Genomic DNA, 25,402 nt, shown 5'->3' on the forward strand with positions numbered 1-25,402 from the left:
GATTTTCTTTGGCGTTATTAGTGTCTATATTTAAAGGTTTCCACATATATATATATGTATATAAAGTTTTTGGCTGTTCTGGGTCTTTGTTGGTACGCAGGCTTTTTCTCTAGTTGTGATGAGTGGGGCTACTCTGTAGTTGCGGTATATGGGCTGCTCAGTGCGGTGGCTTCTCTTGTTGCAGAGCACAGGCTCTAGTCACACTGGCTTCATTAGTTGGGGCAAGTGGACTCAGTAGTTGCAATCCCGGGACTCTAGAGCACAGGCTCAGTAGTTGTGGTGCATGGGCTTAGTTGCTTCATGGTATGTGGAATCTTCCCAGATCAGAGTTCAAACCCATATCTCCTGCATTGACAGGCAGATTCTTTACCACTGAGCCACCAGGGAAACCCCTGTGCTTATATTTTAAGTTTATATCTTATACAAGGGAATAATAAGCATCTTTGTGCTTAAAAACAGGCTGTGTTTAGGTCTTAGTAAATGAAATCTTTCTTGACTAGTGCTTTTCAAATAGTAAAAATTTTTTTGTGTGTAAAGAAGGAAGGGAATTTACCATCGGCATTAGGATCATTTTTTCCCATATCCTATTAGCTAATTCCAAGATTGTTTAATATGGTATCCACCCATTTCATTTGGCTGCAACCTTTGCTTTTATGAAAGTAAGACTGATTGTTCTGAATTGCTCTGTATATGTGCTTTGGCACAGCATGAAGGTACCCTTAATAACATTGCCATTGTCTTTAAAACAGCTTGCAGTTATGACTACAAATAAGAGGGTGTGACAGGAGGGCATGACAGATAATGATTCTTTTTTCCGTCCTTAGTTTAACAAATCTACTTTAGACTATGATCCTTTTGTGTTCCCAGGACTACCTACTGTATTTTCTGTATATTGTTCCTAGTCAACTAAAATGTCTGCGTATAACTTTGACGTGTCTACAGTCGGCCACTGAATTCTTTTGTGGAGGCAGGCAGGACAGAATATGTGGGGAGAACTTGAGTAGCCTTGCCTTTATTGGCATTTTTACCCCCACTTGCATCCTTAAATATGTGCTTAAATTATTTTGTGTGACTATTGTCTTCCAAATGTTTGTTTGCTTTTGTCTGGTTTAGAAGTTTGGGGATAGCGTTTAGTTTTAATTCCCTTCCTTTTTCAATGCACAGTAATACTGTCTTTAATATGTAATTAATTTTTTTTGACAAGGAGTTTCAATGGGAAAAAACTTGCTGGCTATTTGATTGGCTTTGTTTTAGATTACTGAGATGCTGTACTGAAGTAAGGATATTACTTGTACTATGCTGCTGCTGCTGCTGCTAACTCGCTTCAGTTGTGTCTGACTCTGTGCGACCCCATGGACGGCCTCCTACCAGGCTCCTCTGTCTCTGAGATTCTCCAGGCAAGAACACTGGAGTGGGTTGCCATTTCCTTCTCCAATGCATGAAAGTGAAAAGTGAAAGTGGAGTCGCTCAGTCGTGTCCGACTCTTAGCGACCTCATGGACTGCAGCCCACCAGGCTCTTCCATCCATGGGATTTTCCAGGCAAGAGTACTGGAGTGGGGTGCCATTGCCTTCTCTGTACTTGTGCTATACTTTATCCTATTTTAAATAATCTTATCAAGTAATGTGGAAGAGAAAGTGAATATCCATAATGCAGAAATCAGAAAAGTTTCCTTACTGTGTTATGAGGTTATCTTTGAATCTTATATTCTTCATGGACTGACATTTAATTATGGTAGTCTTATATGTATGGTTGTTAACATTTATTCTTACTACTAATTGAGAATTGGAGGATCAGATAAAAACAAGTATTTCGCATAGAATTACAGGCACATAGCTTGTAATAGTCTTACTCCAAAGCCAGTACTTTTTGTTCTAAACATATTTTCTGCTTGAAGTGTCTTAGTTTTAGGGTCAGTTTGTCCTTTGGGCGATCCATTTGATAGCATATTTAATGTAGTAAATAAATTAGAATTTGAGGATATTTAAGGTATACTAAAGAATAAGAGATGGGAATACCAGACCACCTGACCAGCCTCTTGAGAAACCTATATGCAGGTCAGGAAGCAACAGTTAGAAGTGGACATGGAACAACAGAGTGGTTCCAAATAGGAAAAGGAGTACGTCAAGGCTGTATATTGTCACCCTGCTTATTTAACTTCTATGCAGAGTACATCATGAGAAACGCTGGGCTGGAAGAAGCACAAGATGGAATCAAGATTACCGGGAAAAATATCAATAACCTCAGTTAGGCAGATGATACCACCCTTACAGCAGAAAGTGAAGAGGACCTAAAAAGCCTCTTGATGAAAGTGAAAGTGGAGAGTGAAAAAGTTGGCTTAAAGCTAAACATTCAGAAAACGAAGATCATGGCATCTGGTCCCATCACTTCATGGCAAATAGATGGGGAAACAGTGGAAACAGTGTCAGACTTTATTTTCTGGGGCTCCAAAATCACTGCAGATGGTGACTGCAGCCATGAAATTGAAAGACGCTTACTCCTTGGAAGGAAAGTTATGACCAACCTAGATAGCATATTCAAAAGCAGAGACATTACTTTGCCAGCAAAGGTCCATCTAGTCAAGGCTATGGTTTTTCCAGTAGTCATGTATGGATGTGAGGAGTTGGACTGTGAAGAAGGCTGAGCGCCAAAAAATTGATGCTTTTGAACTGTGGTGTTGGAGAAGACTCTTGAGAGTCCCTACGTCCCTTGGACTGCAAGGAGATCCAACCAGTCCATCCATCCTAAAGGAGATCAGTCCTGGGTGTTCTTTGGAAGGACTGATGCTAAAGCTGAAACTCCAGTACTTTGGCCACCTCATGCGAAGAGTTGACTCATTGGAAAAGACTCTGATGCTGGGAGGGATTGGGGGCAAGAGGAGAAGGGGACGACAGAGGATGAGATGGCTGGATGGCATCACTGACTCGATGGACATGAGTTTGGGTGAACTCCGGGAGTTGGTGACGGACAGGGAGGCCTGGCGTGATTCATGGGGTCGCAAAGAGTCAGACACGACTGAGCGACTGAACTGAACTGAAGGAATAAGAATAATTTGCCTTTGATTTCTCATGGAATTAATTGATAATTAGCCTTACCCTTAAAGGTACTGCTGTAGTATTTTAACATGGATTATTAAATTTGGTTTTCACATTAAAGTTCCTCCGAAGTTGGATTATTATTTTTATTTTACAGACAATGTAACTGAGGTGCAAGTTTGAAGCAAGTTCTAAGTAGGCCTAGATGTGAGATTCAGGTTTTCAGAAGAAAACAGTGGTTTACTTTTAAATAGAACTCAGTGATTTGGAATGAATGTACTTCAGGCAATCAGTGTCATCAGTTCCTCCTTAATTCCCTTACCTTTAAAATGAAGAGGTTGAACCAAGTAATCTCTAAATACCTCTTTAAATGCTCCAGATGAGTATACTTTAAAAGCTTCAAGGGTCTGTGAGCTTGAATGAGAAAAATGTTAGTTACTTGTTTTCACTAATCTCTGACTGAAATGTACCTACAAACCACAGCAAGTTAGCAATCCCTGTGACTGTCATCAATTGACATCATATTTTTATATCACATTGTAGTTGTTATAGATACCTTGAAAATATCATTTATGTTGGTCATAATTTGGAAATTATGGTAGTTAATAGACTTGTTAGTGCTTGTTATATGTTAAAAAAATTTATTGAATATTATATGAATTTTAAATATTTTGATAACCATATAATAGATTTTCTCAGTATACGTATTTTTGCTTTAAAAAATATTCCAGTTTATAGTCTTAGCATACTGCCAAAGGAGTTTATACCACAAAATCGTTACATACCCCTGAGTTACATGTTCTCTGCCTTCACTGCAAAATGGCCCACGTTGATTTTGGTTTTGAAAGAGCGTTTGGACATTGCTTTTTTTAGGGGGTTGTGTATGGATGGGGGAATCATCTCTGCATTGCTCTTACACGTTTCCAGAATAATGAACTATGCTTATGTAACTTTCCACAAATACTAAGTAAGCTAGATAGAAGCAGAATGATGATGATGGAAGTAAATTCATGATCATCTCTAGTTTGTAAATCTTTTTTGGAAGAATTAGGTTTCTAAGTAGTTGTTCCATTTGAAGGATATAGGAAAAGACCTCTTACTTTAGGTTATCTGCTGTTGATTTTCCAAGCCAGGAGCACTAGCTTGCCAAGAACAGAAGTTACCCACACAACACATGTACTGCACAAAATATTTCTGAAACAGGAGATCAGTTGGAAGGCAGTATTACCTTAAAAACATAAGGGCATTTGCTGCTGAGTTTTTGTGTTGAGTGTGGGTTGTGATTTTTTTTTTTCCCTTTTTTCTTTTGTGCTTGCTTGACTCTTAGTAATTTACATATTAATAGGTTATGAGAAAGGTAATGGTAAATTCTTCATATTAGTCAGAATTAGGATTACACAAAACTCAATAGCTTAAATGGAACACAAAGACTGCTTGAGTTCTGTCCTGTGAGGAGTCTGTTATTCCATTTGTAATACATTTATCTTTAGATTGGATAGGGTGGGATTTGCATTCCCAAAGTTACAACTAGTTTCCAGATTCTTATCAGTCAGTATTAGGAGTGACTGTTTTTAATAGTGATAATGAGGCAGCTATTCCCAGGAGGAGATTTAGTCACTGGCAGAATTGTCAGAACCCTGAAATATTTTGGGAAAACCTAGGGTGGAAAAAACAAGCTGTTTCAAAAACAAAACATGACGGAAAAAGCTGCTTTGGAGGGGAAGATTAGATGGGGATGGATAAAGGTGGCAAGAAACCAAATGAACTTTACTAAGGCTGTAAGCTACCTAGAAGCCGGAAGAGATTAGTATTATTTACCTAAAGCACTCTAGTGTGAACATGAAGTTTTGAGTGTTCTAAGATTAAGTTGGTTGACAGCCACTCATCTGAAAGTATGTTCTTTGTGTGTACTGGCAAAGTTTAATTTGACTTTGACAAAGAGATTCTTCTGGCAGCAACCTGTTTTTGTTGACAGTTTGAGAAAATTTTGGGTTTTTTTTTTTTTAATGTCAAAGACATATTTTACTGGCTTTAGAGGTATGTGTGTGAGGAGTGTTCATAATCCTACAAATCCATGATTAGGCAAAACAGAGATGAGAAATGTAAATTAACTATGACTTCAGGTATGTCTATCCCACCTCAATTTTAAGTGCAAAAGGAATCTTTTTTGATTAGGATTTCTTCACAGCCACTTGCCTACCAATATTTTGTTGTTCAGTCGCTCAGTTATGTCCGACTCTCTGTGACCCCATGAACTACAGAATGCCAGGCTTCCCTATCCTTCACCACCTCTCGGAGCTTGCTCAAACTCATGTGCATTGAGTCGGTGATGCCAACTAATCATCTCGTCCTCTGTTGTCCCCTTCTGCTAACATAACATCAGTCAGTTCAGTTCAGTTCAGTCGCTCAGTTGTGTCCGACTCTTTGCGACCCTATGAATTGCAGCACGCCAGGCCTCCCTGTCTATCACCAACTCCTGGAGTTCACTCAGACTCATGTCCATCGAGTCAGTGATGCCATCCAGCCATCTCATCCTCTGTCGTCCCCTTCTCCTCTTGCCCCCAATCCCTCCCAGCATCAGAGTCTTTTCCAATGAGTCAACTCTTCGCATGAGGTGGCCAAAGTACTGGAGTTTCAGCTTTAGCATCAGTCCTTCCAAAGAACACCCAGGACTGATCTCCTTTAGGATGGATGGACTGGTTGGATCTCCTTGCAGTCCAAGGGACGTAGGGACTCTCAAGAGTCTTCTCCAACACCACAGTTCAAAAGCATCAATTTTTTGGCGCTCAGCCTTCTTCACAGTCCAACTCCTCACATCCATACATGACTACTGGAAAAACCATAGCCTTGACTAGATGGACCTTTGCTGGCAAAGTAATGTCTCTGCTTTTGAATATGCTATCTAGGTTGGTCATAACTTTCCTTCCAAGGAGTAAGCGTCTTTCAATTTCATGGCTGCAGTCACCATCTGCAGTGATTTTGGAGCCCCAAAAATAAAGTCTGACACTGTTTCCACTGTTTCCCCATCTATTTGCCATGAAGTGATGGGACCAGATGCCATGATCTTCGTTTTCTGAATGTTTAGCTTTAAGCCAACTTTTTCACTCTCCACTTTCACTTTCATCAAGAGGCTTTTTAGGTCCTCTTCACTTTCTGCCATAAGGGTGGTGTCATCTGCCTAACTGAGGTTATTGATATTTCTCCCGGCAATCTTGATTCCAGCTTGTGCTTCTTCCAGCCCAGCGTTTCTCATGATGTACTCTGCATAGAAGTTAAATAAGCAGGGTGACCATATACAGCCTTGACGTACTCCTTTTCCTATTTGGAACCACTCTGTTGTTCCATGTCCACTTCTAACTGTTGCTTCCTGACCTGCATATAGGTTTCTCAAGAGGCCGGTCAGGTGGTCTGGTATTCCCATCTCTTTCAGAATTTTCCAGTTTATTGTGATCCACACAAAGGCTTTGGCATAATCAATAAAGCAGAAATAGATGTTTTTTTGGAACTCTCTTGCTTTTTTCATGATCCAGCAGATGTTGGCAATTTGATCTCTGGTTCCTCTGCCTTTTCTAAAACTAGCTTGAACATCAGGAAGTTCACGGTTCATGTATTGCTGAAGCCTGGCTTGGAGAATTTTGAGCATTACTTTACTAGCGTGTGAGATGAGTGCAATTGTGCAGTAGTTTGAGCATTCTTTGGCATTGCCTTTCTTTGGGATCAGAATGAAAACTGACCTTTTCCAGTCCTGTGGCCACTGCTGAGTTTTCCAAATTTGCTGACATATTGAGTGCAGCACTCATAACAAGCTCATAACATAACATAGCAAGCTGTAAAACCTTGTTTCATTTTCCTTAAATCCTGAAGTGATTCTATACCAAATCCAAACAAATCAAATCACTCTTAAAGGAATAAGTGAAAACGTGTAGCTGCTTTGACTGGAGTATATCTGTCTACAGATTGTCTCAGTTCTCTGTGGTAAGCAGATTCCTCCTTAAATATCCTGTGCTGACCATGACTACCCTCATCTGGAGGTGCACAAGAGGATGTGACAGCATTTACTTATCTGAACTGTGTTTTGTAAACTGACTGTATAATAACTTTACTAGCTAGTTAAGGTCTACCTGACAGCCATATAAAGAAAGATTAAAAATAAATACTAAATGCTATCAGTTGTATTTAATATGTTGTGTATTATAATTTGGACTTCCCTGGTGGCTCAGACGGTAAAGCGCCTGTCTACAATGCGGGAGACCTGGGTTCGATCCCTGGGTCGGGAAGATCCCCTGGAGAAGGAAATCGCAATCCACTCCAGTACTATTGCCTGGAAAATCCCATGGACAGAGGAGCCTGGTAGGCTACAGTCCATGGGGTTACAAAGAGTTGGACACGACTGAGTGACTTCACTTTTTGTAATTTATATGTACTGAAATCTTTTAGTGTCTAGGGTAATAAAGATATGAAAAAAATTGAATTTGTTGCCCCTTAAATGCTCATTCTCGAGTTTGTTGTGTTTTTTATTTGAATTTCTTACAGGGTTAAGTTTAGTCTTTTTGTAGCGTTTTGACAGAATTGTAGGCTTGCAGAGGGAAACCCTTTGTGCGATAGGAAGTCATTTGGTATAAATTGCTGTGGTAACTCCGTGAAGGACAACTGCTACCTTTTCCTGAGTTGGGCCAGGTTGGGTATCATATGATGTAGGAATATCCCAAAATAATAATTGGAGTTGCAGATGACTTAGAATATCAGACAGTAGGAAGATGATTATTAACTTTTTATTGTATGAGTAATCAACTGTAGAAAAATGGGAAATACAACAAATGAAAGGAGAACAGTTTCTTATTGGGAAAACTTGTAATCTGAAAAAAAAGAATCATGAACTAAATCAAGCTGAACTTGGTGCTAGTTTTTCTCATGTTTTTGTTTTGTATTTTTTCTATCAGTGTGTTAAATGCATAGTTTAATGATTCAATAGCTCTATAAGACTTGTTTCGAAAAGCAGCAGTTCTCCCGCTTGATCCCCCACTTCTTCCCTAGAGGCAAACGCTTTAATTTCTTATAGCTGATTCTTACCTCTGTGTTCTTGGAGGGGAGTAAAAATTCTTTCTCCTACTGTCCTCCTGGGTTCTGTAGCTAGGATCCTGTAAATGGACTGACAAGAGACAAACAAACAAAGGAAAAGCATACACATTTATTTATTGATAATATAGATTTTGTGTGATGAGTCTACATAAGGAAATGAAAACCTGAAGAAGTGGTTAGGCCTGAGCATTTTTTTTTTTTTAATGTGTATATGTAGTTATTTGGAGAAGGCAATGGCACCCCACTCCAGTACTCTTGCCTGGAAAATCCCATGGACAGAGGAGCCTGGTAGGCTGCAGTCCATGGGGTCACTAAGTCAGACACGACTGAGCGACTTCCCTTTCACTTTTCACTTTCATGCATTGGAGAAGGAAATGGCAACCCACTCCAGTGTTCTTGCCTGGAGAATCCCAAGGACTGGGGTGCCTGGTGGGCTTCTGTCTATGGGGTCGCACAGAGTTGGACATGACTGAAGTGACTTAGCAGCAGTAGCAGCAGCATGTAGTTATTTGTGGACTTCCCTGGTAGTTCAGACAATAAAGAACCTGCCTGCAATGCGGGAGACCCAGGTTTGAGCCCTAGGTCTGGCAGATTCCCTAGACAAGGAAATGATAACTCACTCCAGTATTCTTGTCTGGAGAATTCCATGGATATAGGAGCCTGGCGGGCTACAGCCTGTGGGGTTGCAAAGAGTAGGACTGAGCGACTAACACACACATGTATGTATGTATTTAGTTATGGCTGCACTGGGTCTCCGTTGCCGTGCATGGACTTTGTCTTTTTACAGTGAGTGGGGCTTCTCTCTAGTTGTGGTACATCGTCTTCTCATTGCAGTGGCTTCTCTTGTAAAGTCATGCGAGTTCTAGAGCGTGGGCTCAGTAGTTGTGGCACAGGGGCCTTGTTGCCCCTTGGCATGTGGGATCTTCCCACAACAGGGATCAACCCTTGTCCCCCACATTGGCAGTGTGTTCTTAGCCACTGGACTCCCAGGGAAATCCAGGCCTGAGCATTTTGATACTGAGTTTGAAAGAGTAGAAAGTCATGGAAGAATGTGATAGGACAAAATAATATGAGCTATGGTTAATAAATGGGAAGCTTAACAAGGCCAGTTACTTTGAATTTCTCTTTGTCTGTTCATCTTCAGAAATAAGGATCCTCCCTTCCTCCAGATATAGGGAAGGCCTTTCTCACACCAGGGTCTTAGGACCTGCTTCAGAGTCCAAAGAGGTCAGTTAGTCCTTCCTGCACCTGTCATTTCTCAAATTTCTTCAGCTTAAAATAATCACTATGCCAAGGCACTGTATTTTGGGATAGCAAGTTCTGAACCTTGTCATTCTTAATAGCATTCTTGTATTCTGATTTCTTGATTTCTCAGCTTCCGGTATTATCTTTATTTCCTATTATGGCAGATGAAGATATAGTTCTTTTTCCACATCTCCAGGTACCTTTTTTCTTTTCCCATCTTGGTATAGGTGTTCATAACTGCTTAGATCAGTGTTCAGTGTTTACACAGTTAAGAGTGAATGTGCTATTCACAGTTAAGCCATTTAACAAGCTGTGAACACTTTTACTTTTCTATACAATTTTGGTTTTCTGTGAAATTTCTGTTTTTCTTTGTTGTTGCTTACTTTTATATTAATGCCTTTTACAGTTCAGATTGCAACTTGCCCAAATTTCCTTTCAGGAAATCCCAACACTTAAGGTATTCTATTAGCTTCTCAAATTCCTGAGTATATGGTCCCACATTGACTGGTTGCCCATTGTTTTTATGTGTACCTCTTATTTGGGTCTTCCCTTCACCAGCATCTTAGGGTTACTCTTCCTTTTTGTGTTGAGTTCTAGTTTTTTAGATCTCATATCTTCTTGTGTCTTACTTTGTCAGAACGTATTCTCCAATAGCTGCCTGAGAAAGGGAAGGTTTGATTTTTAATCAGGTTGGAGACTTTGAATGACTGAAGCCATCTTACTCTGTCCTTACTTTTAATTGATAGTTTGGCTGGGTATAGAATTCTAGCTTGTAAATTTTCAAGGCATGACTTAATTGTTTTATAGTTTCCTCCAAGTTTACTGCATTGTTCTTGAAGCCGAAGTCATTAAGTTCCTAATTATTTATGTGATCAGTTCTTTTGTTTCTCAGTGTTTAAAATTGCACAATAATATACCTTAGTGTGAGTTTGGTTCCATCCATTGTGCTGAGCATTTGATGAATCCTTTCTGTCACGAAACTGTTTTGTTGATGTGTGTTAGTTGCTCAGTTGTGTCTGACTCTTTGTGACTCCCATGGACTGAAGCCTGCCAGGTGCCTCTGTCCATGAAATTCTCCAGGCAAGAATACTGGAGTGGGTTGCTATTCCCTTCTCCAGGAGATCTTCCTGACCCAGGGATTGAACCCAGGTCTCCTGCATCACAGACACATTCTTGATGACTTCTCCCTTTTTTCTTTTTATCTCCTTTTGAACTCTTATTATTCAGATATTGGACCTCCTGGACTCATGTTCCAGAATTCTTATGCTATTCTATTGAGTTTTTCATTTCAGCTCTTACAGTTTAAATTAGCAAGGAAGCATGCTTGTGATCACTTTCTGATTCTCTCTTTGTTGTCCTTTTTTTTTTTTAACATACTGTTCTTGCTTCATGTTTATATTATTTTGTGCTATATTTCTGAAAATATTAACGGTGTCTTTCTCTCCAGAATTTTCTTTTGCCTGTATAGTCTCTGTCAGGACTAGCTACATAATTTGCAGGGCTGAGTACAGCGTGAAAATGTGGGGCCCCTTGTTTAACATTATTAAAGAATTATAAGACAGCAACAGCAGAGCATCAAACCTAATGTGGAGCTCTTCAAAGTGCAGAGTGCTGTATGACTGCCCAGGTCTCTCAGCTTTCTTTTCCTATTTCCATTTCTATTTTTTTATACTAGAATGTCTAATGCTTGGCTGTTTCCTGATATTTAAGAGTTGGATCCTAAGAAGCTGACTGGAAGCTCTGAACGTGCAAGTAGGACTTACCAATTGTGAGCTTTGAAGTAGGATGATCTGGCTGGTCAAATATAGTTTGAGAACTTGTCAATATTTTTATATTTTTCCTTGTAGACTAATCGCTGGGCAAATTCCCCAGAGACGTCTCTTCTAATCACTGCCTGGAAGTGAAGGCCTGGCTGTCAGTCTTTTGAGAAAGGTATTGACAAAGGGGTCTGGGCTTAGTGGGTAGTACTAGCACATCAGAGACAGTTGTTTTCAGGAACTTTGTGAGTGAGTTGCTACATACAACAATTATTAAAGATTGTATACAGACTTATTAAATGTTCTATTAAAATTAATAAATATAAAAGCTCACCACTCTCTGTTTATTGTATTACATTTTTAATTGTGGATGCTCTTGAGAGTATGTACATCTGTCTGTAGAGTGGGAATACCATGTTGTCACAGGCATCTCTTCTGAATTCTGCATTTAGTGACATTGGTTGCTTGAAGCAGCTATGGTAAGCAGCAAATATTACAAATAACTACCCTTGTTTCCCCCACTTCCTCTGCTCGCCAGACCCCAGCCAGTTGTTAGACGTTTGTTTATCAACACACTGGGGACTGGAATCTAGTACATATGTTAGCTTACACCGTCTTCACCTTACCTAGTGGTCTCCAGTCCATGTAAACCTCTGTTTATTTATAAACCTTCTTAGATTACCTTCAGTGTTGCATGGGTGAAGGAAAGGCATTTATCTGCCTGCCTGAGAGAGTGGAGGGGTACCTGAGAATTGCATTTCAGAAAGATTTTCTGTTAATTCTTCCCATTTATCCCCACTGAGCCTTTTGGAGGCCTATTCCTTGATGCTTACTTAGGATTCAGTTTTCTTGGGTCTTTGGGTCCTTTACCCCTTAACCATTTATTTTCCAGCTTTCAAAAATTTGTGGCTGTAATCTTCAGTTCTCTTCATCTCTGTGGGTTTTTATTAAAATAAAAGAAAGAAAAGGAATCCCTTGGTGTTCTGGGAAGGATCAGTGAATAGCTATGTGTTTAGTCCATCATCTTTACCCAGAAGTCTGGCGTCTAATTCTTGGGGGAAAAAAAAGATTAGGTAAAAGTAGACTCAACAATTTAAGGGAGTTCTCAGTAGGCTTAGTCAGCCTCCTGATTTGCAGGTCATGCATAAATGCAGTCAGGAAAAGATTCTGCTGATTCTAGAATATTTTTCATTTCCAAAAAGAAGTAACCATCTGTAAGTAGATGTTGTTAGCTTTTCATATGGATGTGTGGGACATACAGAAATACAGGGCAGTTTTAGGTCATATAGTTTGGTATTACAGAGAATTGGAACCATAGTACCTAATTGTCCTAGATTCTGTAGCCATTCCAGTTGCCCAACAAGTGGCTGGATCTGGCGACCTGGTCACCTCATCTGCTCTTGTGGCAAACGTCTATTGCTCCCTCATGCAGTGAGTCTTCCAATTTTAAGACTTTGTCTCCACTCCTAACTTCTGCTCAGATTCAGTGCGCTCATCTCCCCATTAGATTTGATGTGTTTGGGTGGTTAGACTCTCACTGCTGTTAATTTTACACCAGGCCGCCTCTTGGTCCACTAGCTTTCCTTTGTCTGTTTGCTGATGGTTGCCTTTTGGGTAAGGCAAGAGTTGAAAGGTGTTCGGATACCAGTGTAGCAACTAAAGTGAAAGAAACTGTTTGTAATGTCTCAGAAGGGAGTTGTGGGCCTCTCAGACACTTTCTCTTGGATTCAAGGAATGCAGCTATTTACATATATTAAATTTTTTTTTTTGTGGCTCAGGGCAGTGACAGTTGTGGCTAAAAGGAACAGATATCTGACAGGATGTAAAAGGAATAAATATTTGATGCTCTGCATGTGAAATTAGATTAGATGTCTAGGCGAACCTTCTTTTTCAAAGCTGTGAAAATGGTTATAGCAATATCCAGTTGTTAAAAATTTCTGTTGAAAGGGCTCTGATAAGTGCTGCTTATTGCCCCCTTTTTCAGTCTTCAGTTTTTCCTCCTTCCCTCATCATCTTTTGTGTTTTTAACTAGAGGATTTCCCCCCTCTGTTTATGAGATAGAGGCCAATCACTTTGCATGTGCTGTGGACTGGGGTTTTTTGTTGTTGTTATTATCTGTTGTTGTTCAGGCACCAGGTCTGACTCTGTGACCCCATGAGCTGCAGCACACCAAGCTTCTGTGTCCTTCACTGTCTCCATGAATTGGTTCAGACTCATGTCCATCCAGTCAGTAATGCCATCCAACCATCTCATCCTCTGTTGTCCCCTTCTTCTCTTGGCAAAGGAGTTTTTGTGTTTTAAAATCCGTTGTAATTTCTGGTGATCTCTCTGGGAAGAAATGCTGCTCTTTCTCAGGATGGCTTGGGGATTAGGCCAGGTTTTTTCCATATGATTATATGTTCTTTACAGAGAGTCTGAGGCTACTCTGATGGTTCAGCATTAAAGACTCTGCCCATGCAGGAGACTCAGGTTGGATCCCTGGATTGGAAAGATCCCTGGGAGAAGGAAATGGCAACACAGTCCGGTATTCTTGCCTGAAAAATCCCATGGACAGAGGAGCCTGGCAGGCTACAGTCCAAAGGGTTGCAAAGAGTTGGACACAACTGAGTATGCACCACCAAGAGTCTGGAAAGAATTTTTTCTGGGGTTTGAACTTTATTCGTACTAAAAAGTCTTTCACAAGTATAACTTACATCATCTTGAGGGACTTCCCTGGTCCAGTGGGTAAGAATCCACCTTCTAATGCAGGGATGCAGGTTCAATTCCTGGTTGGGAAACTACTATTCCACATGTAGCGGAGTGACTAAGACCACGTGACGCAGTTAGAAAGCCCGAGCAGTGCAGTGAGGACCCGGCGTGGCCAAAGTGAGACAATAAATAAAATAAAGCTAGGGTAAAAACCATCTTGACTAACATATTTAAACAGGCATCTTATGTGAAAACAATAAAATACTGTGAAATTGGAACTGCCTTGGGGTATCTAGGTCTTAACTGTCATGCTTGCCATAATCACTTCCTCAGAAACTGACGTGCATTTTGCTTGGCATTTCCCACAGCATGCATTTGAGATAGGAATTATAAAAATGGGGGACCTTGTTGGCATGGTTTGGGGAGAATTGTGGTAGCGTTATGGTACCTTTAAGAAAAGCTGGTTCAGGCACTTGACTTTGTCAAGGTGATGGTGATTGCCTGCTTAACCAGCAGCCTCGGAGGAGTTTGTTTCCTCAGCCCCACATGATTAAGCAGTTAGCTCTCAGGTAGTGGTGTAACTTGGAGCTGCTGCCACACCTCTCATGTTTTTGACATCAGATCAGATCAGATCAGATCAGTCGCTCAGTCGTGTCCGACTCTTTGCGACCCCATGAATCCCAGCATGCCAGGCCTCCCTGTCCATCACCAACTCCTGGAGTTCACTCAGACTCACATCCATCGAGTCAGTGATGCCATCCAGCCATCTCATCCTCTGTCATCCCCTTCTCCTCCTGCCCCCAATCCCTCCCAGAATCAGGGTCTTTTCCAATGAGTCAACTCTTCACATGAGGTGACCAAAGTACTGGAGTTTCAGCTTTAGCATCATTCCTTTCAAAGGAATCCCAGGGCTGATCTCCTTCAGAATGGACTGGTTGGATCTCCTTGCAGTCTAAGGGACTCTTCAAGAGTCTTCTCCAACACCACAGTTCAAAAGCATCAATTCTTCAGCGCTCAGCCTTCTTCACAGTCCAACTCTCACATCCATACATGACCACAGGAAAAACCATAGCCTTGACTAGACGGACCTTTGTTGGCAAAGTAATGTCTCTGCTTTTCAATATGCTATCTAGGTTGGTCATAACTTTTCTTCCAAGGAGTAAGTGTCTTTTAATTTCATGGCTGCAGTCACCATCTGTAGTGATTTTGGAGCCCAAAAAAATAAAGTCTGACACTTTTTCCACTGTTTCCCCATCTATTTCCCATGAAGTGGTGGGACCAGATGCCATGATCTTTGTTTTCTGAATGTTGAGCTTTAAGCCAACTTTTTCACTCTCCACTTTCACTTTCATCAAGAGGCTTTTGAGTTCCTCTTCACTTTCTGCCATAAGGGTGGTGTCATCTGCATATCTGAGGTTATTGATATTTCTCCCGGCAATCTTGATTCCAGTTTGTGTTTCTTCCACTCCAGCGTTTCTCATGATGTACTCTGCATAGAAGTTAAATAAACAGGGTGACAATATACAGCCTTGATGAACTCCTTTTCCTATTTGGAACCAGTCTGTTGTTCCATGTCCAGTTCTAACTGTTGCTTCCTGACCTGCATACAAATTTCTCAAGAGGCAGATCAGGTGGTCTGATATTCCCATCTCTTTCATAATTTTCCACAGTTTATTGTGATCCACACAGTCAAAGGTTTTGACATACCCTAAGCAAAATGGTGGGACTTTTCCAATGGCTCAGCAATAAAGAAGCTGCCAGTGCAGGAGATGCTGGTTCCATCCCTGAGTTGGGAAGATGCCCTGGAGGAGGAAAAGGCTATCCACTCCAATATTCTCACGTGAAAAATCCCGTGGACAGAAGAGCCTGGCGGGCTATAGTCCAAAGGGCCACAGAGCGACTGAGCATGCAAGATAAATGGTAGGATTAATTGTTTGTCAGTTATCAGCAAGGGTTTTGTTTTTTTCGTGCCTCCCTTCATTTGGTGGACACTTTTTAAAAATGTATTTTAAGATGAGAAAGTTTAAAACATTTTTTATGTATAGTCATGGTCTTTTGTTAAAACTGGCTTGCTGTTGCAATAGCAGATGGGTGTGATAAAATGGGAACATGTCAACTGTAAAAAGAAACCAATGCAGATTAAATCACAATTAAAAATATCTCTAATATGAGTCACTAAAATGTTTTTCCTTTGGGTTGACTCTTAATATTGTGTCCTTTTTTTTTTAAGTCATCTTTTGACAAAACCAAGGAATGAAAAAAAAAAGAAAAAAGATACAGAGAAAATGACCAGGGGTGCCTTTGAAATTTCTTTATTCAAAGATTTTTAGAACATGGACTTTATCAAGTCAGAGAATCTTGAAAACAAGACAGTTACTTGTAAAAACAGGCTTATACGGGCTTTTTGCTTTTTCGAGTTGTCAAAAGTGGATTATATTATCAGGAATATCTGATCCTCTTGTAATATAAGGAGTATCAGAAGAATATTATCCACAGATGCCTTTCAAATGGTGCCTTACATCCCTTATACCAGTGCCCAAAGTATAATATACCTAGCATACTTGATCTTTTGCTGAGACAACTTGCAACATTTCTAACTGGTCCCAATGCTTAGCTCAGTGCTGAGCCCCAATAGGTGCTCAGCATTTGTTGAATAGAGAAATGAATCATTACGTGTCATATTTCCAAACTGGTGCTTTTCATAGCCATTCTTTGTAAAGCTGCTCCAGGGATTTGTCAGAAAAACTAATCTAACCATGTTATATTTCCCTTTAAAAAAAATCTTCAGTGGCCCTCATCTACTTAAAGTTTTGCCTTTCAGACTTTCCTCTAAAATTATTTTGCCATTATAAAATTAGCATTCTGTGGTCAGAAATTCAAACAACATTGAAAATAGATATGAAAAAAATACATGTCCCTAACTCAGCTTCAAAACATCCAGTTTGCTGGGCATTATATACCTTTCTATCTATTTTGCAGACTATAGTCTTTTCATTTTTGTTTTACACCATTGTGCTAAAATATTATGCTAAAATAGTGACACTTCATCCCTCCCCCATTGGCCCGGGTGAACTATTTAATGTCATGGAAATTAACCTTTTGTATATATTGCACATAATTAACCTTTTGTGTGTATGTTCTCCCAGTCTTTTGCTTGTCTTTAACTTTATGGTGTCTTTGCCCCAAGTAGATACTTAAAATTTGTATTTAGTCAGGTATTTCAGTGTTTTGTGTTTTTTGCTTCAGTTCAGTTCAGTCGCTCAGTCATGTCCGACTCTTTGCGACCCCATGAATCACAGCACACCAGGCCTCCCTGTCCATCACCAACTCCCGGAGTTCACTCAGACTCACGTCCATTGAGTCAGTGATGCCATCCAGCCATCTCATCCTCTGTCGTCCCCTTCTCCTCCTGCCCTCAATCCCTCCCAGCATCAGAGTCTTTTCCAATGAGTCAACTCTTCGCATGAGGTGGCCAAAGTACTGGAGTTTCAGCTTTAGCATCAGTCCTTCCAAAGAACACCCAGGACTGATCTCCTTTAGGATGGATGGACTGGTTGGATCTCCTTGCAGTCCAAGGGACTCTCAAGAGTCTTCTCCAACACCACAGTTCAAAAGCATCAATTTTTTGGCGCTCAGCCTTCTTCACAGTCCAGCTCCTCACATCCATACATGACTACTGGAAAAACCATAGCCTTGACTAGACGGACCTTTGCTGGCAAAGTAATGTCTCTGCTTTTGAATATGCTATCTAGGTTGGTCATAACTTTCCTTCCAAGGAGTAAGCGTTTTTTAATTTCATGGCTGCAGTCCCATCTGCAGTGATTTTGGAGCCCCCAAAAATAAAGTCTGATACCGTTAAGGAGTTACTTCCCACTAAGACTTTAAAATCATTTCTCATAACTGACAGTATTAAATTTTGCAGTTTATTCAGTCTGGCACTTTTATGTTTTTATGGTGTAGTAGGCATCTACGTTTTTACTCAGATATTTGGTTTTCTCAGTTTATTCAGACATTCTGCTTTTCCACTCACTGTGCGTCTAATCATTTAGATTGCTGTTTTCTTGAACTCCTTACATGTTTCTGCTCTGCTTCATACTGTTTTGGTTACTATAGTCTTAGCATAATTTTTTTTAAGAGTTTTATGTTTTTCCCACTTCAGATCTTATTCTTTTTCATCTACTTTTAAAATGTAGAAAAGAATCACATACCATAAGATTCACCTTTTTAAACAAATAATTTTTATTTTGGCCTTACCATTTGGCATGCAGGATCTTAGTTCTCCAACCAGGAATGGAACCTGCACTCCCTTGAGTGGAAGCAGAAATTCTTAACCACTGGCCCACCAAGGAAGTCCCAGGCTTTTCTTTATTGTGGTGAGTGGGGAGTACTCTCTGGTTGTGGTGTGCTGGCTTCTCATTGCAGTGGCTCATCTTGTTACGGAGCACAGGCTCTGGGGTGTGTGGGCTCAGTGGCTGTGGAACACAGGCTCTGTAGTGGCTGCACGCAGGCTCAGTAGTTGCAGCTCCCAGACTCTGGGGCACAGGCTCAACAGTTGTGGTGCACAGGCTTAGTTGGGGCTCCCCTGGTGGCTCAGATGGTAAAGAATCTGCCTGCAATGCAGGAGACCTGGGTTTGACCCCTGAATCAGGGAGATCCCTTGGAGGAGGGCATGGCAGCCCACTCTAATGTTCTTACCTGGAGAATCCCATGGACAGAGGAACCTGGTGGGCTACAAGTTCATAGGGTCGCAAAGAGTCAAGACATGGCTGAAGCGATTTGGCATTCCCGCACACACAGGCTCTGCAGCTTGTGGGATCTTTCCAGATCAGGGATTGAACCCGTGTCAATTAATAAATAATAATCCATTTTTTCTTTATATTATGATTTATATGTTCATCCACTGGTGGAAATCTGGGTTGTTTTCCCCTTTGGCTATTCAAGTGTAGTGCTGCTATAAACTTGTGCACAGTATTTTTTTAAGTACCTCTTTTGGGTACATACTTAGGAGTTGGAATGCTGGGTCATGTGGTAATTCTTTTTAAAATGTTTTGTTTTTGTTTTTAATTTTGATCTTTTATATAATAAGTTTTTGTACTATTAAACCAAATAGTTTTTAATGTGATTGTTTAATTTGAAAGCACCGTAACATGTAGTGTGCAAATAATTACAGATTTTCTTTCAATGTTTCAATCTTTTTTTTTTTGGTAATATGATGGCTGGCATCTTCATTCTTGATTCTGAGAGGGAGTATTTTTAATGTTTTGCTAGTGTGTATGCTATTTTCTGTAAATTTCTGGTAGAATCCTTTTGTTAAGATAAACTTTTACTCTATCTCTAGTTTGCTAAGAACTATTTTTTAGAATTAGGAATAGGTGCTGGAATATTATTTTCTTTTAAGAATTTATTAAGATGTGGCATCTCTCCTTTAAACTGTTAATGTTTTGGAAGATTGGGCTTGGTACTATAATAATGGTGCTTTGGTTGATTCTTGGTTACTTCAGTGGATTTTTCTTCCCATTCAGACCAGTCAGAAAACCAATCTGAGAACCTCTGTTCTGGACATTTCTATAGTGCCAAGTTCAGTGATGGTGTAGAGCTGTGCATGTTAACATACACTCTAGCATGCTGGGAAGGATTGAAGGCAGGAGGCGAAGGGGGCAACAGAGGAAAAGATGGTTGAATGGCATCATCAACTCAACAGATATGAGTTTAGGGAAGCCTGTCATGCTGCAGTCTGTGGGGTCGCAAAGAGTCAGACACTACTTAGCGACAACAACAACAGACGTTTACTTTCTTCAGTCCTCTTAGTCCCTTCATTTGTTCCTGTAAATTAAGCAATTTAAAATCTTGTTATTCAGAGTTAAGAAGCATACTCCTTTACATGTTTATAAATATACTCCATAACTGCCTCTGCTGGTCCTCCTACCTCATTCCTGATTAAAAAAACAAAGCTACAGAATGCTTTGAATTTTCATTTGGAAATTATATCTGTTTCTAGGGCTCTCATCACCCTAGTAACAAGGAACCAACTCCATTACTTTTCAAAAGGACCTAAAAACAATCCAAATACCTCTTCATAGGTGAGACTGCAGGCCGGCTCAAGGTGTGTCTAAACATTCTCAGCGTGCACAAAATAGAACTGAGGTAGTTTGCAAAGGAGAAGAAGTAAAATCTAAAATCTGGAGTTGAGAGGCTCCATCACATTACAGAGACTTCCAAACAAATCTTGGTGGGCTCTACTTGCTGCTTGAGGATGATCAAGTAGCTTCCTATTAATAAGGCTCATTAATATGATTACCACACTCCACCCTCTAGTCCACATTGAAGATGACTGGTAGAGAAGGTCTAGGGGACTAGAGAATCAAAGAAGGTGAAGGTTAGAAGTGATACTTACTTATTTACTTGATGCACCACATAGCATGGAGGATCTTAGTTCCTTGACTAGGGATCAGATTTGCTACCCCTTTAGTGGGAGCTGAGTCTTAACCACTCGGCCACCAGGGTTAATCTCCAAAAAGTAATTTTTAGATTTGGGCCAAATTGTGTAGGTGGGGGCCACAGGTAATCTTTGGTATAAACATGTTGTGGTTAGATTTTGAAGTGCCTTGTCTTAGATCTTTCTATGGGACAACGTTGTTTGGGGCCTGTGTCTTTAGAGATTTTCCTTAACAGTTGGTTTAAAGCTAAGATCTGAGAAGAACGTTGGTGGGAAGAAAAAAAGAGAGATTGTGATTTGAGATTTGTCACCTGAAACATCTACCCTGATTTTATCTAATCTTTTAGCTTATGAGTAGAATTAAAGAGCTTAGGAAAATCAAAGTATAATTGATTTTAGACTAGCCAAATCATTTTCTGTATGGATAATGATGAACCCCCTAAAAGCATAAGTTTAATTGTTATATCAGGAAAAAAGGAAAGTTTGAGATGCTTATTAGATATCCAAGCAGAGATTTCAGATAGTCAGTTTACAAATCTGAAAGGCTGGGGGCTAGCCACTTTGCGCAGTGTGTTGGTTAATTTATTAACCGTTACCCCTGGGGGTGTGGGGAGCCTAGACTGTTAGTTCCCAAACTGTTTGAGGAGCCCTGAGGCATCATAGCTAACTTGGGCAGAATATTTCAAATTTCCAGGAAAAGAGTACAGATGGTGCATCTGTTTTTTAAAAGTTTTAAAAAAGATGTTTGAGTTCTGTGCGTGTGTGTGTGCCCTATGCTGCTGGCATCAACCGAGAGCAGTTTTTGTATGTGCACCTATTGTTTCTTGGAGAAGGAAATGGCAACCCACTCCAGTATTCTTGCTTAGAGAATCCTGTGGACAGAGGAGCCTGGTGGGCTGCCCGTCTATGGGGTCGCACAGAGTCGGACACGACTGAAGCGACTTACCATGCATGCATGCATTGGAGAAGGAAATGGCAACCCACTCCAGTATTCTCACCTGGAGAATCCCAGGGACAGAGGAGCCTTTAGGGCTGCTATCTATGGGGTTGCACAGAATCGGACATGACTCAAGCGACTTAGCAGCAGCAGCAGCTATTGTTTCTTACAGAAGAAATCCTACATAAGCAAACATGAAATTTATATCTTACTCAAATCATTCCCCAGTGTATCAGTATACCACACAGCAGAACTTATTGTATTTAGAAGTTCCTGGAGAATGGGGTAGAGCATCTACCCTGAAAGACAGAAAACCACTGCCTGGAAGGCCAGGAAAGGACTGGTGGAGAATTGCACAAAATGTCTTTAAAAAGCAATTTATTTCTAAAATTCTTGCATATTTTGCATTCTTTCTCCAATTATATTATCCCATTCTTAAACCTTAAAAATGATTCAGGTTAATTCCATGGAATAATAACATTTGTGGCAAGAATGAATGGTTAAGTACACTCTTCTCTTTCAAGTGAGTATATTCTTCAACTTTGAGGTATGATGATTCAGAAAATTAGGGAGAGTTGAGAACTCTTGGATGCCATCAGACATCTTTAGAAGAACCATAATCTAGCAAATGAGCACTTAGATTTAGAACTGTCAATGGAATTAGTTGAAACTCAGAAGAGTAGGAACACCTAGTAAGTTAAAATCCATTTAGGTAATCGGGTGAAGAAAGTATGTAATAAGTGGAAGTTGATTAGGCCTTAAGGAGGAGCTTAAAAACAAAATTTTAAGCCATGTTTGTTCTGCCTTTAGGAGAGAGAATGGTGGGGGATGAGGCTGAATCTTCCTATATTGAATGAGTTCTTGGGAGGGAGAAATACTGACTGTTGCTTAATCAGCTTAAACTGAATTCTTCCTTAGATTCTTCTTCTTTCTTCACTTTTTCATACATAACTCAAACCTCCTGGTTTAATACTAGAGAGGGGACAGTATAAATGGAGGACTCAGGTATTCCAGTTTCTGAAATCTTATGCCTGAATAGGGCTTCCCTGGTGGCTCAGAGGTTAAAGCGTTTGCCTGAAATGTGGGAGACCCCGGTTTGATCCCTGGGTCGGGTAGATCCCCTGGAGAAGGAAATGGCAACCCACTCCAGTATTCTTGCCTGGAGAATCCCATGGAGGGAGAATCCCATGGAGGGAGGAGCCTGATAGGTTACAGTCCACGGGGTCGCAAAGAGTTGGACACGACTGAGCGACTTCACTTTTTTTATGCCTGAATATATCATTAGTGCAAGATGCACATACCTCTCACTTCCATTGCGCTCCATATTTACCTTTATGTATCATATGTGTTTTATTCATGTCACCCACCTAGAACCCAGGTTTGATGAGAATGAGGATTTTTGTACTTGGCAAATGTTATACCTGCAACTTCTGAAAGATTTCCTGGTACATGCTCAATATATGCTCGATAATAGTGAATTATTGAAAGATCTGTTCTGTAAGATTTGAATAGAAGGAGAAATAATTACCCTTTAAAAAATGATTGTATTTCTTTTTGGCTGTGCTGGGTCTTTGTTGCTTTGCACGGGCTTTCTCTAATTGCGGCCAGCGGTGCTTCTCTTCCTTGAGGTGCATGGGCTGCTTATGGCGGTGGCTTCTTCTGGTGCAGAGCACAGGCTGTAGGGTTCTCTAGCTTCAGTCGTTTCAGCTCCTGGGCTCTAGAGCGAGGCTTTGTCGTTGTGACACATGGGCTTAGTTGCTCCTTGGCATGGGAATCTTCCCGGATCAGGGATCAAACCTGTGTCCCCTGCATTGGTAGGTGGATTCTTACCCACTGGGTTACCAGGGAAGCCCAGAAATAATTACTTGAACATTCAAATTAGAGACTGGAAATGGTTCTATACTTGTGAAATGGAAGAAAATTCACCAAAGGTGAATTTTTTAGGTTTAGGATTGGTGAAAATCCTCAAAGTTAAGGGGCCTTCTCTCTCTATGCCCGTCTAGAAAGTAGCAGTTTGAGTGCATCACCAGCGTTGCCTGTCTGGATGATAGGCCAGCCTTTTCTGTAGTTTTAATCAAATCACTGTGGTATGTACTTACAAATACATTAATAGTTTTTCCTATGCTGCTGTCATCCTCTTTTTCACTGTACAACTTCTGGTCTTGGGAGCAGTATCTTGTAAATTTGAAGAATGTATGAATACCATCCAAAGGAAGAAATTTATTGAGGCCCTTCAGTATGAGTAGAATTGAAAATTTTTTTACATTATAATGTAATTAAATATATATGAACAAAACTAGTAAACTTTGTATGCTCCTCGATTTACACAACTATCAAGAGAAAATAGGTACATGATGTATACAATACTTCAGTATTTTTTGATGTTACTTTGAATAAAGTTTGGAAGCTAAATTGACACATGCAGTACAAATGCTGACATTCAGTCTGCAGATTCTTTTGTGTTTGTCAGCTTTTAAAGATGCGGTGGTTACTCACAGTACTTTTTCTCCATTTGAACTGCTGCTGAAACCTTTGTTAACATTATTTGGCTTTCATTTTGAATTAGAGTTTCAAACATTGGAGCATATCTGTAGGTATTAAATAATTATTTTCCAAGCAAATTCAGGAACTGAAGAATATTCTATTTAATCATGCATTAGTGTTTTAATATTTTTCTCACATAAACATTCCGCTCAGTAAAAGTAAGAATTAGAGTGAATATTACCCTCCATGACGACATTCAGTGTTGTGTGCAACCCTGAATAGAGGGGTTTTTTTTTTAAAGAGAACGAAGTGTTGACTTTTTATTTATTTATTTCCGGCTGCGCTAGGTGTTTGTTGCTGCACGCAGGCTTTCTCTAGCGGCCACTCTTGGTTGTGGTATGAGGTCTTCTCACTGCGGTGGCTTCTCTTGCTGCAGAGCATGGGCTCTAGGTGTGTGGGCTTAGTTGCCTCTCGGTACGTGGAATCTTCCCACACCAGGAATCAAACCCGTGTCCCCTGCATTGGCAGGCCGATTCCTAAGCACTGGACCACCAGGGAAGTCCTGAATAGGCTGATGTTAAAGTGTCTACTCTCTTCCCTTGTAGCTCAGTCGGTAAAGAGTCTGCTTGCAATGCAGGAGACCCTGGTTTGATCCCTGGGTCGAGAAGATCCCCCTGGAGAAGGAAATGGCAACTCACTCTGGTTGTTGCCTAGAGAATCCCATGGACAGAGGAGCTTGGCAGACTACAGTCCATGGGGCTGCAAGAGTTGCACACAACTTAGCGGCTAAGCCACCACCACCAAAGTGTCTGCTTACATTTGAACCTGGTCTTAGCACTGTCACCTCTCAGGTGATGCATGTTAGCTTTTGGTTGCTCCCGGGACATTTTTAGTTCTTTGCTAATCACAGTAGAAGATGTTTTGGATACAGAGCTTTTTTAGATTGTCTTAAAACTGGGAGGGAAGTTTAATACAAGATGTTTAATACAAGATGGGACTGAGTGTCAGTTCCTGAAGTAAAACATATTGAAGAATGTTTTCAAAAAAGAGAACTTGGTGAGCCTCTTTATTTATTTAAATCTTTTATAACTTAAAATACGATGTTTTAAATTTTTAGCGTATCAGAAGATGTTGACCTCTGAAATAATGACTACATCACTACTGTGATCTTGAGCAGGTTTCAGTTTCTGGGCTTTTATCTCCTTTTTCGCACAGTGGTTGCGGGCTGTGAACTACAAAAACACAGAGGAATATGAAGTTTGTGGTGACATGAGGACCTCAAGGGGATAGGTAGGCATGCAGAGACTGGGGAGAAAGGAGCAGCTGGCACAAAGGCCCCAACCTGCAAATAAGCTGAAGAACAGAAAGAGGGCTAAGTGAGATCTTTATGAAAGTGCTTTGTAGATACAAAACATTCCTTGCAGCTCAGGTGCAGTTACGTTTAGGAAAGATGTTTGTTTTCTTTTTCCAATGGACTGGTTTGTTAACTACAGGGCCATCTTGCCTAGCGAGTAGGATCCTGCTTTGAGGATCCTGCTTTGAGGATGGAAAGCAAGAATTATACCCATGAGTCACAAATTCTAGCAGTTTGTGAATTAGGATTACTGTTATGTTATTGTACTAATAATCTTGTATATAAGATTGGGCAATAGGACAGAGGAATAAGCTTGTTAATAAAAATTTAGGGGAGAGAGTTTTGTTTGGCTTTGCTGTTTGGTATCTGTAGTTTTGCATCTATTTAA

General features: G+C 40.4%; 1 protein-coding gene across 2 annotated transcripts in view; it reads left to right on the top strand.

Moving 5' to 3' along the window:
• FBXO34 (F-box protein 34) overlaps positions 1–25,402 on the top strand; it is an 89,973-nt gene that overhangs the window by 36,711 nt on the left and 27,860 nt on the right. Inside the window, exon 1 of one of the 2 annotated variants that reach the window (XM_061428966.1) lies at positions 11,204–11,290. The exons of the other annotated variant lie outside the window; for it this stretch is intronic. The gene's annotated coding sequence lies outside the window, so the exon portion shown is untranslated. Of the gene's footprint in view, positions 1–11,203; positions 11,291–25,402 lie in introns of those variants that run through there. 2 annotated transcript variants of the gene reach the window in all.

Source organism: Bos javanicus, chromosome 10 (genome assembly GCF_032452875.1).
Source record: "Bos javanicus breed banteng chromosome 10, ARS-OSU_banteng_1.0, whole genome shotgun sequence".
NCBI classification, from domain to species: Eukaryota; Metazoa; Chordata; class Mammalia; order Artiodactyla; family Bovidae; genus Bos; species Bos javanicus.